Source organism: Mustela putorius, unplaced genomic scaffold (assembly GCF_011764305.1).
Source record: "Mustela putorius furo isolate JIRA1106 unplaced genomic scaffold, ASM1176430v1.1 tig00001093_pilon_pilon_pilon, whole genome shotgun sequence".
Lineage (NCBI taxonomy): Eukaryota > Metazoa > Chordata > Mammalia > Carnivora > Mustelidae > Mustela > Mustela putorius.
Window position 1 is genome coordinate 455,018 of NW_025421565.1, and position 19,903 is coordinate 474,920.

At 45.3% G+C, this 19,903-nt stretch overlaps 1 long non-coding RNA gene across 1 annotated transcript; it reads right to left on the reverse strand.

Moving 5' to 3' along the window:
• Positions 1-1,331: 1,331 nt before the first annotated feature.
• Positions 1,332-19,597, reverse strand: LOC123393947. The gene is made up of 3 exons (XR_006608769.1): positions 19,380-19,597; positions 2,979-3,103; positions 1,332-1,362 (listed from the first exon to the last, which is right to left on the reverse strand). It is a non-coding gene; the product is annotated as an uncharacterized LOC123393947 (long non-coding RNA).
• Between the last annotated feature and the right edge of the window lie 306 nt (positions 19,598-19,903).

Consider the following 19,903-nt stretch of genomic DNA (forward strand, 5'->3'; position numbering starts at 1 on the left):
AGGCAGAGCAGGTCACATCTCGCTGGTAACTATCCTTCCTCCAGGACCTTCTGTTTTATGGAAAATCCGAGCATTTAACCTCCCTGACACAGTTTCCCATCGTAGGCAGTGGTACCTGGATAGATCTTGGAGGTTTTAGACTTGCACCGGGGCTGGAGTCCCAGCTGAGTTCACTGAAGCCATTGTCTGGAACATGCCTCTTCATGTGGCCGAGGGACAGGAATCGTGCTCCTGGGTACCAGGGAGCAACTCCCATTTTAAAGCTGCTATTGCCAGTAGCCTGATTTCAGAGCTACTTAGAAATGTAGGCCATTATTTTAAATACATGGGAAAGTGCAGGAAGACTGAGGACTGCATACAGCCTGCCAGATGGAGGGCGGAGAACCTCTCTTGCACTCCTGGACTGGAATGAATGGTCCGTGATTTGGGAAAGGTGATGTCTTGGGAAGGACTGAGGTAATGGAGCCTAGATTTCCCTGGGCTGAAAAACTAGGCAAAGATTCTGAATACAGCAGAGGAGGCTTAGCAGTGGGTTAGCTCTATCCATGCTTCTAAGGGATCCACTTATGGCTGAAGGGTACACATTAGGGCCCTGCTCAAAGGAATACCGCATTTTTGTCAAAATTTAGATTGTTTGAGACAACAACCATCTGGACCTTAAAGAACTCGAAGGAAGGAGCCAATTACCTTGTCTGTAGTCTGTTGATAATCTGCTACAGTATAACTTAACACTGGAGTAGAAACTGGCTTTCTAGATGTCAGCTGGGTTTCGAATCTACCCGGCTCAGCCCCTGCATGGCCTGAAGAGGTAAGGATCTGAAGATAGGTTAGTCCTAAAGCCTGAAACAACCATCAGACCATGTACTATGGACTTTTAAATTGGATTATGCATAAAAGTCCGTGCAAACTACAAACATATATTGCAATAACATTCTCAAAATATCCTAGTATATATTTTAGCATTATTATTTAAGTTATATAAAATACATCTTTATAAAAGTACAGAGTTTTTTTTTTTTTAAGTTTAAATTATACCCACTGAAATAGGCAGCCAGGCTCACTTTTTAGTACTAAAATAAGATTTTATCAATCTAAATTATTGCTTAGTCCTATGGAGCCATTAGAAACCTGTAACAAAAATCAAGTCCAATTTCTTAAGGAAAAGTGCCTTATAAAAATTCAGCTGTCATGAAGTTAATCTCTTTGAAGGTCTTCACTTGAGGAATCTTCCACAGAATTGTTGACTGATACTACCCATGGCTTGGTTTGTCAGGATCCAAAACTGGGTCTGGTTGGAAAGTTCCCACTAATGTCAGGAAGCTGTTATTTTGTTGTCCCCAGTCATAGTAGTCTGGAGCAAAACTTGAAAAAAGAGATAGTTTGGTGACTTGAAACACTATACTTTCTATCAATGATATCTCTATTTTAGTTGGACAGAACTGGGATTTTGTATAAACTATAGACAATCCCAGTTTTTAAAGTGGCTTCCTGAAGCCCACGTGCAGTGGCTACAAGTCCACCTATGTAGTGAATTCAGGGCACCTGGGCGGTGCAGTTGGTTAAGCATCAAGCATCTAACTCTTGATTTTGGCTCAAGTCCTGACCTCAGGCTTGAGAGATAAAGCCTTACTTGGGCTCTGTGTGTAGAGTCTGCTTATGATTCCCCTTGCCCCTACTCAGGCTTGTTCACTCTAAAACAAAACAAAACAAAAAAAAAACAACAACAACAAAAAAAAAACCACTGAGCTCCACAGAGCCCAGAAGCATAGTATTACTAGAACCATAAACCAATCACTACGTGTAACAAAATATTTTGCCAAAAAATTATATCTGGTACGTCTGGAGAAAGAACTTGTGTGTCTCAGCTTTATCACCTGCAGAATACCAGCGATCTCAGTACCCGCCTCGCTGGGCTTCTGTGAGTTAATACTTATCGAGTGCTTAGAACAGTACCTTAATACACAGTAAGCATTCACTAATGTGCATCTCCTTATCCTCCTCCTGCAGGGAGTGGAAGGGGGATCTTCTACCTCAGGAGAGAGGGCACTTGGCTCTAGGCTGCCCTGGGCAGATGTGAGGGTAGGGCTGCTCCCGCGGGCCCCAGAAGGACGTGCAGTGGGCTAACTGGGTAAGAGAGCAGTGTTGGGGTGAGGGTTCGAACAGCTCTGGACCTCAGGAGTCCTTGTTTACTGGCCTGCTTCCAGACCTCTGTGTTCTGCACATCTGCTGGCTTAGTCTGTGCAGGGCTGCATTTTCTCTTCCCCAAGCAGCATCTTACATTCTTTCTGGTTCCCTGCACCCTTGTCCACTGAGAAAGCAGGATACCCTCCCAGCTTCTCTGTTCTTGGGTCCCCAAACAAGGACTCTTTTCAGAGCTCTTTTAAAGTTTTCTAAGGACATAATAAGGAGCAGAAAAGCCAAGCTATCTTCTCTTGTATCATTCCACCTGGGACTGGGGGGTGGTTTATAGTAAAATGTTAATGATTGCTTTTAAAGGTACAAAGGATGACCAACAATAAGCTTTCACTTCCAAGAAACACAGCCAGAAGCCTCCCTTGCCCAGGAACTGCACCAGATCCTGGGAGCACAAGCAGAGAGCGGAGGGAGCTCAGGGAGCCCTGGCTCAGCCCTTGTTGCTTCTCTCTGCTCTGCTCACCCTGAAGGCCCAGCTTCACAGGCAGGAGGAGGGGACATCATGACCACTGGGCCATGGAGGGTGGCTGAAGTGTCAAAGGAGAGTGCAGGGAACCCCAGCAGCTCCCACCCCTCCTGTCTGCCACACACCTATGGAAGCAGAATCCTGGGAGTGGGGCGCTACTCTGGTGACACTTTGTCTCGTTCTCAGGGGCTTCCCCTCCATTTCCTGTGTGCCTCACCCTCCCTCTGACTCCAGGGATTTTCTCTTTGACTGAACTGATTTCATGGGTGCCGTGCTCAGCCTCCTCACCGTGCCTCTCTACCATGAACCAGGGTCTTACCTTCCCTGAAGTCCCTGAGGGGCAATGTTCCAGGCAAGGTCATCATCACTATCGTATCTTCGAGGGTTGTCAAAGAATTAAGATCTGGGACTGAATCCGTGGCTGGGGACCATTCCAGGGTTGCTCTAGAAAGACAATTAATTGTTCAGTGTGCTCGAGACAAAGATAGACAAGATCTCTCTTGTAGGAGACTGCAGATGCTGTTCTCGTCTCAAAGGAGGATGGACCTGTTCCGCTACAGTGCTCGTTTCAGTTGCGTTTATATTTGAGTGGTGTTATCTTTTTCTTTTCTCAGGATGGACAAGGTCTTCTTTCAGAGTTCCACGTGCAGCCATGAATTACCATCGTTTTAATCCCTTACTGAAACACAAGGCGATGCCCAAATTAACCACATTAGATAGTCCCAAATTAGCTATAAAACCATATAGTAATGTGGATATTTACTAGCTAAAATAATGAAATGATCATAATGATCAAATAAGTTTCCATTTCCTGCTTCTATAATCATTTCCCCCATTTCTGTCCTCAAGCTGCGTTCACCATTCAAAAAATTTCAAATGGTTTCAAGTAAGCAGAAGATCAGAACTGTCTTATAAGGCAAATCAAAGCTGGCATAAAATCCAGAATTTGTTTGAGGTCCTTGGACCTATCGTCAGTGGTCTATTTTAAAGTTAAACAAGGGTATGAAACAAGGATGCTCACTATACCATGAGTATTGATACGGAAACTCCTCCTTTTCTAAGACTAATCTAGCCAAATACAGGAAACATAATATATCCTAGATAAGGTGGGATGCCTGAAAATTTAGGATTTGCAGCAGTTCAAGAATATCCACGTAAAAGAAAGAAGTTGGATCCTAACCTCATTACACCTATACAAAAAGTAACTCAAAATAGATAAAAAAACCTAAATGTAAGAGTAAAAACTATAAAATTCTGGGAAGAAAAATATAGAGACAAATCATGTCCCAGGATTTGGCAAAGGATTCTTGAATAGACACCAAAAGCATAAACAACGAATATAAAATTCACCAAAATTAAAAACTTCAAAAGACACCATCTGGAGAATGAAAAAACTGCCACAATAAGGGGAAAAAATATTTGCAGAATCATATCTGACAAGGGACTTAGATCTAAAATACATAAAGAACACTTAAAACAATACAAAGACAACTCAATTAAAAATGGGCAAAAGATCTGGATACAGATATAAATGTTCAATAAGTACATGAAAAGATGCTTGACCTCATTAGAGATCAGGGCAAAAGGCACAGCCATCCAGGACATCTAGAATCAAAACCTCCATAACAAGTGCTGGGGAAGAGGAGGACCCAGAAACAGATGGCACATGGCACACCCACTGTAGGAAACAGTCTGGCAGGTTTTTTAAAAAAGTGCATCCCTGACTTCCAGGAAGATGGCAGAGAAGGGCCCTACGTGCACCTCAGCGTATGGACACAGGATAACACATCCACTTAAATCGCCCAGAAAACAACCCAAAGACCACAGCGCCATGGAGAGAAGAGGGCATGTGAGGGCGGGTGGGGAGAGTGGACATGTGGTTGGGAGCTTAAGGGCCAAGGCCACTTGCAGCCAGGAAGGACCAGAGTGTGCTGGGTGGGGAGATGACAGATCCTCATGCCTGGGAGCCTGCAGGGCACAAGTTCCCATAACATTTGTCTCTGCAAACCAGGGGGCCAAATTCCGCAAGTTCCTACAACCACCTGGAACTTAAAGCCTGGAACTTTAAAAACCAACAGGCTCTGTTCTGGAAAGGCTGGAGGGAGAGCAGAAAAGCAGCAAGGGCGGTTTGAGAGAGGCCTGGGGTGGATGGGAGAGTAAGTTCCTCACTGATCTCAGAGCCCAGACCAGAGGGACGGACTTCCCTGGGAGACTCCTCCATGAACAAAGGAGCTGGCAGGCGCACCACCACCCCATCCGGCCCCCACGCAGAGCCTGGACCGGGCCAGCATCCAGTACGTAACCTGCTCACGTGGTACCCTCCTGCCCCCTCGCAGCTGGGCCTGCCTCAGCCCTGGTGCGGCAGGTCCCCTCCCCAGAAGACCATGCAAACATTGCCAACATGCCGTGTCCCTGTTGAGGGTTTTGCAGGGCCTCAGTCCCAGCAGAAGCCGTGGGTCACCTCCCCTGGAGGACGCTCGATCCCTGTTAAAAATGCACACCCTGTGTGTGCCCTGCAGAGCGGCCCTGGCCAGCCTGTCTCCTCGGAGCTGTGGGCAGCCCTGGCAGAGTGCCAGCGTGCAGAGCGGGCACTGCCCATCCCACTTGCACACTTCGTGGAGCGGCCCGGGCTTGGCAGCAGGGGCGCTGCCCCTCTGTAGGAGGACAGGGCCACCTTGCTGAAAGTGTGCACACCACCTACTACCTTCAAGAGCTGGAGAGGTCACAGACTATCTGCACAGAGACAGACACCAAGAATTACATAAAATGAGCAGAGGATTATGTCCCAAATGAAGGGAAAAAACCCCAACAAAAGACCTAAGTGAAACATATCAGTAGTATGACCAATAGGAACTTAAAGTAACATCGTAAAGAGACTCACTGGACTTGAGAAAAGAGAGGAGGACATCAGTGAGACCCATAACACAGAGATAAAAAAGAACCAGTTGGCAAGAATATATGACACTTAAAACACACCTGGTGTAACAGGTCACAGGCTAGAGGAAGCGTGATGACCCAGAGGCAGAGCAATGGAAAGCAAGCTGAGCCGGTGAGGAACAAACACGGAAAATGAGAACAGATTCTGAAGCTCGGTGACTCCATCAGGCATAGTAATAACCATGGTACTACAGGGATCCCAGGAGAACAAGAAGAGAAAAGGGAGCAGAAAATTTATTTGAAGAAAGAATAGCTGAAACCTTCCCACTCTGAGGGAAGAAACAGAGATTCAGATCCGGGCGGCACAGAGACCCTTCAAAACAAATTAACCCAAGGAGGTCCACACCATGACACATGGTAATTACAATGGCAAAATACACTGCTAAAACATTTTTTAAAGCAGCAAGAGAAAAAAAGACCATTACATATAAGGGAAACCCCATAACACTATCAGCTGATTTTTTAGCACAAACTTTGTCCACCAGAAGGGAGTGGCCTGACATACTCAAAGTGCTGAAAGAGGAAAGTCTGCAGCCAAGAGTACAAACACTCCTATAATTTGAATGGAACCACCAATGACCCCAAACAGTCAACACAATCTTGGAAAAGAAAAACTGTAGGTATCCCAATTCCAGAATCCAAGTTCGATAACAAAGTTGCAGTCATCAAAACTATGGGACTGGCACAAAATACACATATGTTGGGGCACTCGGGTGGCTCTGTTGGTTATGCATCTGACTCCTGGTTTCAGCTCGGTCATGATCTCAGAGCTGCGGCTTCGAACCCCACATCAGGCTCTGCTGTCAGCACGGAGTCTGCTTTACATTCTTCCCCTTCCTCTCCCTCCCTTTCTGCTCCTCCCCCAGTGTACAGGTGTTCACCCTCTCTTCTCTCTTCTCCCTCTCTCAAAAAACAAAAACAAACAAAACAAACAAACAAACAGAAAACAACAGAACAGAAAATCCAGACATAAACCCACAATTATATTATATGGTCAATTAATCTCCAACAAAGAAGGTAAGAACATGCAATAAGAAAAAGTCTCTTCAACAAATGGTATTAGGAAAACTGAACCACTTTCTTACACCATACACAAGATAAGCTCAAAATGGATTAAAGGCCTAAATATGAGACACAAAACTATAAAAATCCTTTAAAAGAGTACACGCAGTCATTTCTCTGACACCAACCAGAGCAACATTTTTCTAGACATGTCTCCTTTGGCAAGGGAAAGAAAAGCAAAACTAAACTACAGGGACTTCATCAAAATACAAAGCTTCTGCACAGCAAAGGAGACCAACAAAACTAAAAGACAACCTACTGAGTGGGAAAAGCTATTCACAAGTGACACATCTGATAATGGGTTACCATCTAAAACATATAAATAATTTATACAACTCAACACCCCAAAAAACAATCCAATTAAAAAGTGGACATTAGACATGAATGGACGTTTCTCAAAAAAAGACCAACAGATGGCCAACAGATGCATGAGAAGATACTCAACATCACTCATCCTCGGGGAAATGCAGATTGCAACCATGATGAGAGATCACCTCACACCTGTCGGAGTGTCTAAAACCAACAACACATGAAACAACAGATGCTGGCGAGGATGTGGAGAAAGGGGAACCCTTCTACACGGTTGGGAATGCAAGTTGGTACAGCCACTGTGGAGAACAGAGTGGAGGTTCCTCAAAAAATTAAGAACAGAACTATTCTACAAATCAGTAATTTCACTACTGGGTATTTACCAAAATAATACAGAAACACTAATTTGAAGGGATACCAGCACCCCTATATTCTTAGCAACATTATCTACAATAGCCAAACTGTGGAAGCAGCCCAAGTGTCCACTGATGGATGAGCAGATGAAGACGATGTGGTGTACGTATACAATGGAACATTCCTCAGCCATCAAAAGAATGAAATCTTGCCATGTGCATCCACATGGATGGAGCTAGAGAGTATAATCCTAAGCAAAGTAAGTCCAAGAAAGATAAATACCACGTGATTTCACTCATATAGAATTTAAGAAACAGAACAAATGAGCAAAAGAAGAAGAAAAAAAGAGAACAACCCAAAAAACAGACTCTTATCTACAGGGAACAAACAAAGGGTCACCAGAAGCGAGGCTGGTGAGGTATGGGGAGCTTCTTCAGGAGAAGTGGGAGCCACTTGTCCTGATGAGCTGTGAGGGATGTGTGGAAGGATGGAGTCACTGTACCGTCCACCCGAAACTAACACAACACTGCATGTTAACCAGACAAGACTTTTTAAAATAAATTTCAATATAGAGTTACCAGATGACCTAGCAACTGCACTCCTAGATATATACCTAAGAGACATACTTTTTTTAAAGTTTGATTTATCAGAGAGACAGTGAGAGAGAGAAAGTGTGCCTGTGGAGCAGAGGGGAGGGGCAACGAGAGGGAGAGAGAGAAAATCCCAACAGATGCCACGCTGAGCAGGGAGCCTGATGTGGGGCTCAACTCAGGGGACCCTGAGACCATTACCTGAGCCTAAACCACAGAGTCCGATGCTTAGCTGAGCCCCCAGGCGCCTTGGAAGACGTGTGCACACAGAAACCTACACATGGATATCTAGAGCAGCACTGTTCCTAGGAGTAAAGAACTGGAAACAAGATGTGAGACCACCATACGACGAAGTATTATTCAGCCATAAAAAGGAATAAGGTACTAATACGCACTACAACACACATGAACCCTGTGCAAGGAGGCAATCGCAGGAAACCACACAGTGTACGGCCCATGCCCGTGGAATTCCAGCAGGGAAATCCACAGACAGACAAGCAGGTGCCTGGGGCCGGGGAGGGGAGTGACAGCTAATGGGAACAGGTTTCCTTTTGAGGTGATAAAAAATGTTCTCAAAACTGCTGTACATATCTGAAAACACCCCCAAGCCTCTGAGCTGCACACAGGACATGGGAGTGTTGTATGGGACGGGAATTCTATCCCGGTAAAGCTGTTTAAGCAAGAACGACAAACTCAGGGAGATTCTCAAACTTCACAGCACACTCAAATCACCGGGGCTTCTTCGTATTTAAAACGTGGATTCCCAGAACCTGCCCTGGAGATTCTAACCTAGGAATCTGCCCTGACCCCAAGGGCCCCCAGGACTGTGATGTGGATGGCAGAGAGCCACGCTCTGAACACGGTCATGCTGGGCTCAGCCGCCAGGGGAGAGGCGTGTTCACAGCGACTGCGCTGCACATCCAGACAGTGGATCACAGCTGAAGAAAGTCCCCACCTGCAACGGGCTCTTTTAAAGTCCAGGAACAGGAGTTGGGTTATAAATCGCCCTGCCCACCCACGCAGAGGAATATCAGACTGTTTTTTCTCCAAGCAATCATAGGAATTACAGACAGTGGTAAGACTATTGTCGAGTCACACACAGCAGCAACTTAGTTTCTCCAGACCTTACGCCAAGGAAAGCCACAGCGCAGCCCAGTAATTATCCTTATGGACTCAGGAACCAGACTGCCATGGTGCAATCCCAGCTCTGCCTCCGACAAGCCCCATGATCTGGAACCTGTTTCCTCATATGAGTATGATAATGGTTTCCAGCTCAGAGGCTGAGTGTGAGCATTAGAACACGGAATATATCTAAAGTGCCATTCCGCACCATGCCTGGCACACGGAAGTGCTCCACCGTGCCTGGCTCACTTGACCAAACTCTACGCGACCAGATGGCCTTCCCTCCGGGAGACTCACCTACGGAGATTTCACGAACACCCCAAGCCCCATCTGATACCCACATTCCCTGCTAATGAGAGTTCCTTCCTAAGTAGAAGAGGGAAAAAGTTTTTCTATTTAGGATTATGCCTCCCTCCTACTGAAGTCACTTCCTTGTGGTAAATCAGGAGAAAACATTGTTCAGGGCATAAAGAATCATTTTAATTCACTACTAAGCTGCTGTCCATGGGGGGCTTAGCCTCAGTGTGTCCCTGAGATCTATTCCGGCACCTGCAAGGCTGTAAATATTTTTGTGATTAGTGGGTTAAGACGTGACTTTCCCTTTCCATGGTCTCAACACCAGCGCGGATGGTGCGCCAGCCTGCAGCTCCGGCTGTTCTGCAACACTGGCACCAACTGCCCCGGCCGACCCTGGATTGCCACAGCTACACTATCAGTTAGAGGCCATTTTCCTGGAGAATGCCTTTGCTGGGGGTGCCAGGCTGGCACTGTCAGTTATGTGTCTGACTTGGTTTCAACTCAGGTCATAACCTCAAGGTCATGAGATCGAGCCCCACACAGGGCTCCATACTCGGTGGGGAATCCGCTTAGACTCTTGCTCCCTCCCTCTCTTCTCCTGCCACCACCTGCCTGCATACACTCTCTCTCTCAAAAATAAATAAATCTTAAAAAAAAAACAGCTGTAACAAAGCCCTAAACATTATTAGTTATATTAAATTTTAGTCTCTGTGTTTTTAATAGGTTACGTGACAAGACGGGAAGTACGCACACAGCGCATCTACTGTGCAGAAGCTGTTTTCAGGGAAAGACCTTATGCAGCTGTTTGGGTCGTAGCTACATTTCTTCATGCCACTTCACAACTCTTACAAACCAGGCTTTTTCAGACATGAGTGTCTGGCAGACCCTGTCTCAAAAGTATCTGAAGTCAGGTGGACAGTATTTATCACCAATCAAATATGAGCTTTTCAGCAACAATGAAAAAGCTTTGGAACACTGGCATCCCCCACCTCGAGCCACAGGGCATCCCAGGACTTCAAAGATTCTCCTGAAATGATCAGTGGTAGTATTTAGTGAGTGAATTTTAATGTCTGAAAGATCTGCGTAACTCGGTACGCCAGTATTTTCCAAGTGACCAATATAAAAGGCCATGCGTGGGTAGAAGATCCATTCAAAATGCAAGATAAACTGAGGGACGGGGGCACCTGGGTGGCTCAGTGGGTTCAGCCGCTGCCTTCGGCTCGGGTCATGATCTCAGGGTCCTGGGGTCGAGTCCCGCATCGGGCTCTCTGCTCAGCAGGGAGCCTGCTTCCCCTCTCTCTCTCTGTCTGCCTCTCCATCTACTTGTGATTTCTCTCTATCAAATAAATAAATAAAATCTTAAAAAAAAAAACACTGAGGGACGTTAGTGTTGACACAGTCTGAGGTTACTGCTATGATTTTAGATTCCGCACTGCAACTGACTGTTAGGAAACCACAACTAGTTCACTTCTGATGCACTTCAAAGAAAAATATCCACAATTTTGTTAAAGGGTATTAAATTACTCTATTGCAAATATGTATTTCTGTAAGGCTGGATTTTCCTCACATACTCCACCAAAACAATGTATCACAACAGACTGAATGCAGAAGCAGACAGAACCCAACTGTCTTCTATTAAATCAGATACGAAAAAAAAATCTGAAAATTTTACAACAATGCTACTCTCCTACTTTGTTTTGGAAAAATGTTCTTTCTCAGAAAATATTTTTATGGTAACATATAATGGGTTTATTATTTATAGAGAATTAATTTTTTTAATTTTACACACATGCATACCCCTCTCCAAATAAGACCTTTTGTAGGTCCTCAATAATTTATCAGTGTGACCCTGAAGAGTCAGAGAATCTTGAAAAAGAAGAACACAGCTGGTGGCATCATGCTCCCTGGTTTCAAACAATATTACAAAGCTACAGTCATCCAAACAGTATGATACTGGCATAAAAACAGACACACATATCAATGGAAGAACAGAGTGCCCAGAAAGAAATCCACACTTACATGGTCAAGTGTTTCACAACAAAGCAGCCATGACTATATAATGGGGGAAACGACAATTCTTTCAATAAAGAGTGTTGGGAAAACTGGACAGCCACATGGAAAAGAATGAAACTGGACCACTGTCTTCTTATACCACACACAAACATTAACTCAACATGGATTAAACACTTGAATGTAAGAACTGAAACCATAAAACCCCTAAATGAAAACACAGGGGGTAAGCTCCCTGACGTCAGTACTGGGGATGATGATTTAGATTTGACACCCAAAGTAAAGGCAACAAAAGCAAAAATAAACACATAAAGCCACATCAAATGAAAAAGCTTCCACACAGCAAAGGAAACCATAAACAAAATGAAAAGTTAACAGACTGACTAGGAGATGTTTTCAAATCATGTATCTGATAAAGGGTCAATACCCAAAATATATGAAGAACTCCTACAACTCAACGGAAAAATATAATCCAATTAAAAAACAGGCAAAGGGCCCAAACAGACATTTTTCCCAAAGACCTACCGATGGCCAACAGGTACATGAAAAGATGCTCAACGTCGCTCACCATCAGGGAAATACAAATCAAAACTACATTGGGCGATCACCTCATGCCTGTCAGAATGGCTGAAATCAAAAGACAGGAAATAACCAGTGTTGGCCAGGAAGTGTACAGGAACCCTTTCACACTCGCTGCTGGTGGGAACATAGATGGGCGCAGCCACCATGGGAAACAGCGGAAGGTCCGAAGAAAAGTAAGAGTAGACCCAGCCTGTGATCCAGCAATCCCACTTCTGCATTTATCTGAAGGAAATGCAAACATTAATCCGACAGGATATCTGCACCCTCGTGTTCACCGCAGCATTATTTACAAGAGCCAAGAGACGAAAACGACCCAAAAGTCCATCAGTGGGTGAAAGGAGCCTGAACTATACTGGAATATTACTCATCCATCAAAACACACACACACACACACACACACACACACACACACACACACACATACAAATCCTGCCATTTGCAACAACATGGATAAAACTTGAGGACATTATGCTGAGTGAAATAAGTCAGGATAAGATAAACACTTATGATCTCACATATGTGGAATCTCGGAGCATGCAGAGAAAACCCCAGCATGGGTACAGAGAGGAGACGGTGGTCGCCTGAGGTGTGGATGGGGAGTGGGCGAACCACGTGGAAGGGGTCAAAGTTACATGTTTCCAGTTATGCAATGACTAAGTCCTGGGGACCCCGTACAGTACGCTGACCACACGTAATAACAGTGTGCTGCATGTCTGAAGGCAGTTAGAGCGGACCTTGAAAGTTAGCTCAAGAAGAAACATCATAACCGCGTCGTGAGATGGCAATTGGGCTTGTTAGGATCGCTGTGTAACAGCTATGATACCCACTCACTACGCTGTACACCTGAAACTAGTATGTCAATTACCACTCAGTAAAAAAATTAATCACAGGGTGCCTGGGTGGCTCAGTTGGTGAAGGGTCTGCCTTCAGCTCAGGTCATGATCCAGAGTCCTGGGATCGAGCCCGGCATAGGGCTCCCTGCTCAGCCGGGAGCCTGCATCTCCCTCTCCCTCTGCCTGCCGCTCCCCCTGCTCATGCTCTCTCTCTCTGTCAAATAAACAAATAAAATCTTAAAAAAAAAAATCAACCCGTGTAAAGTGTCCCAAGACCACCATGTTCAAGAACCATGGCTCTAAAAAATACTCTGAACATCTTGAACTCTATTCAAGCCCAATAACCAAGTAACCGCATCTACATGGAGTATGTTAAGACAGGTGTCCCTGGATAATGACATCTGCGAGTACACAGCAGACATTACTCTGTATTCATTTAGTAGAAGAATGTGGACACTATCACATTAGCCTTCCTCTTGTTAAATCTGGACGTCTACTCTGGGTTTCGGGAGCCCAGTTCTGAAGCCTCCGAGACATGAGCTGATAAAAAGGTACACGCAGAGGCCGGGGGAGGACTCCATGAGCTCCGGGAGTCAGCTTCAGCGACCCCTCACAATCCCTTAGTCCCTCAAGGTGCCCAGAAAACTTCAGAGAAGGAAGGAAAATAAGGACCTGGTCTCTCAGCCTAGAATCTGGGGCCCGCCTGTCCCATTTCTCCATCAGGGAGCTTCAAGTGTTTAGGATCTGACTCTACAGAAGCCTCCAGCTGTTTCCACAGCAAGTGAAGGTCAGAGGAAGTGCACGGCCATGGTCCTGCAGCTACAAATAACAGAAGTGAAGGAAGCGGATCCCACAGTCTAGAAAACACTACCCACTGCCTTCTCTGCAGGGGCCGCAGTCAGGCCTGCCCCACATGCCCCAGGCTAGGCAAGCTTCCCACCCCCACCCCACTGTTTCTGGCTCATGGTGATTATCCAGATATGAATAAGAGAAAAGTAAGAAAAAAACAGGGTCACGGTGCTTGAGTGGCTCTGTCAGTTAAGCAGCCAACTCCTGGTTTTGGATCAGGTCATAATCTCAGGGCATGGGATCAAGCCCCACATTGGGCTCCACACTCAGTGGGGCATCTGCTTGGGGTTCTCTCTCTCCCTCTGCCCCTCCTTGCCTCTAGCATTCTCTCTCTCAAATAAATAAATCTTTTGAAAAGAAAGTAAAAGAAACAGGGTAAAACACAACTGGTTGGTTGGTAACTGTATCTGCTTTCCTTGTTGCCCGCCCACATTTGGCTCGCATTGGCCAAAAGCCATTCTCTATACTTTTCTGGGGGCTTCATAGATCAGCGACTCAAAATACTACCCCTCATTAGCGTGGCTAGAATAATTCATGGACCACAAGCGCCCAGGGGTTTTCTCACTCTCGCAAGCTGTGCATTTTCTGTCATGTCCTGAGAAAGACAATTATGCAAAGCTGGCCCAGCAGAAACAGGACCAAACCAGGGGAGTGGGGTTAGCAACCTTCATGATGTTTTTTATTTCCACGTCACCAAGTTCCCAACTCACTGTCCAACATAACACAGGGCTGAAGAACTCAAGTACCATTTTTTTAAAAGATTTTATTTTTTTATTTGACAGAGAGAGATCACAAGTAGGCAGAGAGGCAGGCAGAGAGAGTGGAAAGGAAGCAGGCTCTCCGCTGAGCAGAGAGCCCGATGCAGGACTCAATCCCAGGACCCTGAGATCATGACCTGAGCTGAAGGCAGCGGATTAACCCACTGAGCCACCCAGGCACCCTCAAGTACCATTTTCTATTTCCCTTTCCAAAAATAAAAGTTTATATATTTGGTTCACCCCAAGTCAAGGCTCAGATACCAGTGAGATTTGTTGCACTAGGAAAAGAGTTAGTCACTATATTTAGGCCTTGAGAGGCAACTTTCATTTCTTCTGAAAGAGGAAAGCTGAAAAAATGAATTTCCCTCAAAAAGAGTTAAGGGGGAAAAAAAGGAAAAAGAAATTAAAATAGATAAATAAATATACAGTGGGAAAAAGTCTCTTCAATAAATGGTGTTGGGAAAATTGGACAGCTATGTGTAGAAGAATGAAACTCGACCATTCTCTTACACCATACAAAAAGATAAACTCAAAATGGATAAAAGACCTCAATGTGAGGCAGGAATCCATCAGAATCCTAGAGGAGAACATAGGCAGTAACTTCTTTAATATCGGCTACAGCAACTTCTTTCAAGATATGTCTCCAAAGGCAAAGGAAAAAAAAGCAAAAATGAATTTTGGGGGCTTCATCAAGAGCAAAAGCTTCTGCACAGCAAAGGAACCAGTCAAAAAAACAAAGAAGCAACCCACGGAATGGGAGAAGATATTTGCAAATGACATTACAGACAAAGGGCTGATATCCAGGATCTATAAAGAACTTCTCAAACTCAACACACACAAAACAGATAATCACATCAAAAAAAGGCAGAAGACATAAAAAGACACTTTTCCAATGAAGACATACAAATGGCTAACAGACACATGAAAAAATGTTCATCATCATCACTAGCCATCAGGGAGATTCAAATCAAAGCCACATTGAGATCACCACCTTGCACCAGTTCGAACAGCCAAAATTCACAAGACAGGAAACAACGTGTGTTGGACAGGATGTGGAGAAAGGGGAACCCTCTTACACTGTTGGTGGGAATGCAAGTTGGTGAAGCCCAAGTTGGAGAACAGTGTGGAGATTCCTTAAGAAATTAAAAATAGAGCTTCCCTATGACCCTGCAATTGCACTTCTGGGTATTTACCCCAAAGATACAGATGTAGTGAAAAGAAGGGCCATCTGCATCCCCAAGTTCATAGCAGCAATGGCCATAGTTGCCAAACATTGGAAAGAACCAAGATGCCCTTCAACGGATGAATGGATAAGGAAGATATGGTCCATATACACTATGGAGTATTATGCCTCCATCAGAAAGGATGAATACCCAACTTATGGTATCAATATGGATGGGACTGGAAGAGATTATGCTGAGTGAAATAAGTCAAGCCAAGAGAGTCAATTATCATATGGTTTCGCTTATCTTTGGAGCATAAGGAATAACATGGAGGCCATGGGGAGATGGAGAGGAGAAGGGAGTTGGGCGAAATCAGAGGAGGAGATGAACCATGAGAGACTATGGACTCTGAAAAACAATCTGAGGGTTTTGGAGGGGAGGTGGGAGGGGTGAGCCTGGTGGTGGGTATTAAGGAGGGCACATATTGCATGGAGCACTGGGTATGGTGCATAAACAATGAATTCTGGAACACTGAAAAGAAATTTTAAAAAATAAAAATAAAAATAAACAAACAACTAAATAAATCAGAGTTAAGGGAGAAGACCGTCTCAGGCAGACAAGGGAACTTTTTACATCACAACAGGATGAAAGAGGCCTGCTCCTGAAAATCTAAGGTCAAGCCTCAATGGCATGCGTTGTGATGAGCAGTAGGAGACAGTTTCTACAACTAGAAGATGGTTTACTCACAAGGTCCTTTGCAGGGTTTCTAACTCAGAAGAAGTAAACGACTAAGGTGGTGGGTAAGAGCTCCCACACGAAGAGGACCACCCCAAACACCACGTATCCGGCGTCTCCCAGCTGGTTCTTCATTTTTTTTTTTTTAAAGATTTTATTTATTTATTTGACAGAGAGAAATCACAAGTAGATGGAGAGGCAGGCAGAGAGAGAGAGAGAGGGAAGCAGGCTCTCTGCTGAGCAGAGAGCCCGATGCGGGACTCGATCCCAGGACTCTGAGATCATGACCTGAGCTGAAGGCAGCGGCTTAACCCACTGAGCCACCCAGGCGCCCCCAGCTGGTTCTTCAGATCCGCCTGTTGAGAAGTGAGGGGAGGCGTGCAGTCAGCACACTGAGGTTTTGCTCTGGTTCTTATTAACGTGAAGAAAGGCTAATTCTGATATGGTGCAATTCCTTCCCCCTGCAATGTGCATGTGGAAATCAGGTAATAACCCAGGTGGGGAGTCATTCCAACCACACAGGGCAGAGAATTCTTATCTTCAAAACAGTCAAGCGTGGGAACTGCCCATCTCTGACAGTTATTACGTCACCCTCCAAAACCTCATTTCCAAGCTAAATCTCTTGAATGTAAGTCTTCTTGCCTTCAACAATCAAATAGGGAGATGTTAGGTCTCTCCCTCCCACATTTTTTTCAAAGATTGATGTTATTTATTTATTTGAGCGAGAGAAAGAGAGAGTGTGTGAGAGGCAGCACAAGAGGGAAGAAGGTCAGAGGGAGAAGCAGATTCTCCACAGAGCTGGAAGCCCGATTCGGGATTTGATCCTAGGACTCTGGGATCACGACCTGAACTGAAGGCAACTGCTTAACCAGTGAACGACCCAGGTGCCCTCCCTCCCATATCTTTGAGGACAGCATGTAACTGTCACCCTCTGTCTCATCCCTGGGATAAACCCATCAATTTTTTAAACTTCTCTTCCTGTTCCCTATATCCTATTCTTTATCCTTTAAAGCTGATTGCAGGGGAGATCACCTGGAAAAAAAACTGTTTGCAGACCAGGATGTTTGTCTGGACCATTGGGATGGCCGAACAGGCCTGGTGTGTAGTCTCCCCCGTCTGCAGGGCCCAGGATATGCACAGGGTCACATCTGGGCAGCTCTCCCACAAAGGGCAGTGTTTCAGACAAAGTGCACCAAAACCAAGCCATGAAAAGCCGATCACCTAAATAATCCTTCTGCCTTCTTCTAATGCATCGTGTTTGGAGACAGTAGCCCCTCCAGGAAACCGTCTCCCCATCTCTGTATCTCGCTTCCCTTCTCTAACTCAGCTGGGTAGCACGCTGGCCCCTTCCTTTCTACATGGATAGTGCACAGCTTGGGGCCAGCAACACACAGGTCTAGATATTCATAAATAAACATTCCCCCTAAAAACAACGGAATTTTAAAAACTGTGTTATTTTAAGTTTGTTACCATTATAAGCCCTTACTGGAAAGAAAAACCAAAAAAAAAAAAAAAAAAAAAAACCTAACCTCTAGTGTTTAATGGATATGGGGTAGCGGTTTGAGAGGACGAGCACATTCTCGAGACAGACAGCGGTGACAGCTGCCCAGCAAGGGGACAGTGCTGAATGCCAGGCTGTTGCCATATGCCTGGAAGTTGTTACGAGAGTAGCCATTGATGGACATTTCACTACAATGAAATCCTTCAGGTCTTATGAGTAAGTCTCTCATTTATTGTTCCAAGACTCAATTTTTATATATTTGATTTTCTCCAAACAGGACACACCTTTGGCAGTGCCTTGCCCAAATCTCTCCCATCCTATATAGAGGGGATTGGTCTGGGCAGTGGTGGTCTAAACCCTTCCAAATTCTAGCCCCTTCCCTGTGCCCCTTCCAAGTTTCATCTTGTCCTCCCACACTTATCGGGGTCACTTGATGTCTTCTTCTGGAGTGTGAATCCAGCCCAGGGAGGGAGCACTGCTGGGACTGGAGACGTGAGTTTTCTAGAGTTGAGCATTCGGAGTTTCCCTAGGGACAGTTAAGGTGCTTTCTGTAATTCAATCCAGTAGAGCCTATTATAAAGTAGAAGTTCTGCATGTTGTAATGGCTTATATGTGTGTCTGTTTTCCTCAGGGGACATAAACTCCTGCTGTGGGGCAGGCAGGCCATCTGTGTGCGTTTGTACCCCCAGCGCTCTGTCCTGCATGACAGACGAAGAACCGGTATTTTTCAAATGAGAGGATGCACCTCATTCCCATTCTTTTTTTATTTTTGGCTTTTGTGAACAAGAATGCCAGATGATATGTCACTACCTTTGTTCGTGGCTTTATAACTTATGACTCACGAGTTTCTAGCATATTATTAAAAGGGCAAGAATATCATGGGGTCACCGCTGTTAAAATATTTTGCTCACACCTTCAACCCCCCAGTCATTTTTGTCTCGATCTTCTCAAATGCTGTCTCCATGCTCCACTTTTAAAAAACCATAGTTTTAGGAATGCCTGGATGGGTCAGTCATTAAGCATCTGATTTCAGCTCAGGTTGTGCTCCCAGGGTCATGGGATCAAGCCCCACATCAGGCTCCCTGCTCTGTGGAGAGTCTGCTTCTGCCTCTGCCACTGCTGCTGCTTGTGCTCGCTCTCTCTCTGACAAATAAATATAATCTTAAAAAAATAAAGCCATGGTTTTATGTATTTTCTGAAATCTGCATACAATCTGTTTCACCGAGGCAAACTTCACTTTTAATAGAACCGTCTTACATTTATATGGAAGCACTTAAAAATGTTTTCAGTACCGTTTGCCAGGAGCCCCAGAAATTAGTGTGTGTGTGTGTGTGTGTGTGTGTGTGCGCGCGCGCGCGCGCACGTGCAAGCATGCCTGTGCACCTAGATGCTAGTTGTCTCAGAAGATGTGAGCTGGGACAAGCCAGGTACTATGATCCCATCTGACAGACATGGACACAGATACCACCCAGGTACATGACAGTCAAGGTCACCCAGCAATGCAGCAGCAAAAGCAAGGAGCCTCTCTCTGCCACATGGGGTGCCTATTATAAAGTAGAAGTTCTTTATAACAGCAAAGGGTCGCTGTTCGGGGGACATGTCACCGGTGCCCACTGACCTGGTCTGAGACATTGTACCAGTCGTAATCAAAGGAATGGACATTTTTGCTCTGGGAGAATGACAGGATGAACAGGTTGTAGCAGGCTCAGGAGGTGTAGAGAAGGATGATGGTCACTTCGATGGCCGTCACTTGACACACAGAGGAGCCCTGGAAAAGAGGGAGCCATGAGGGGAGCACCCATTCCAGGTCCAACACACCAGCCTCATCATGCCCTGGCTTCATACCTGATAAACCCTTCAGCTCTCGGGGCCACAAACCGTGGTGTCCGCTCTCACCAGTAAACCCACACCCAAACCTCACCTCGCCCCACACCTCCTCCTCAAATGTCAAAGGATCTCCATACAGATGCTTCCAAATCTGGGAGTTGGTTTGGAGAAGCCTTAAAATAGAGGCCATTTGCCTAAAGCCCAGGGTTGTAAGAATGAGAAAGTCAGGTGGTTTATGCTGTTCAATCTCCAGGATCTCCCAACTTGGGAGCCCACTGCCCAGCATCCAGCCCAGGGACAACGGACCCCAGCAAG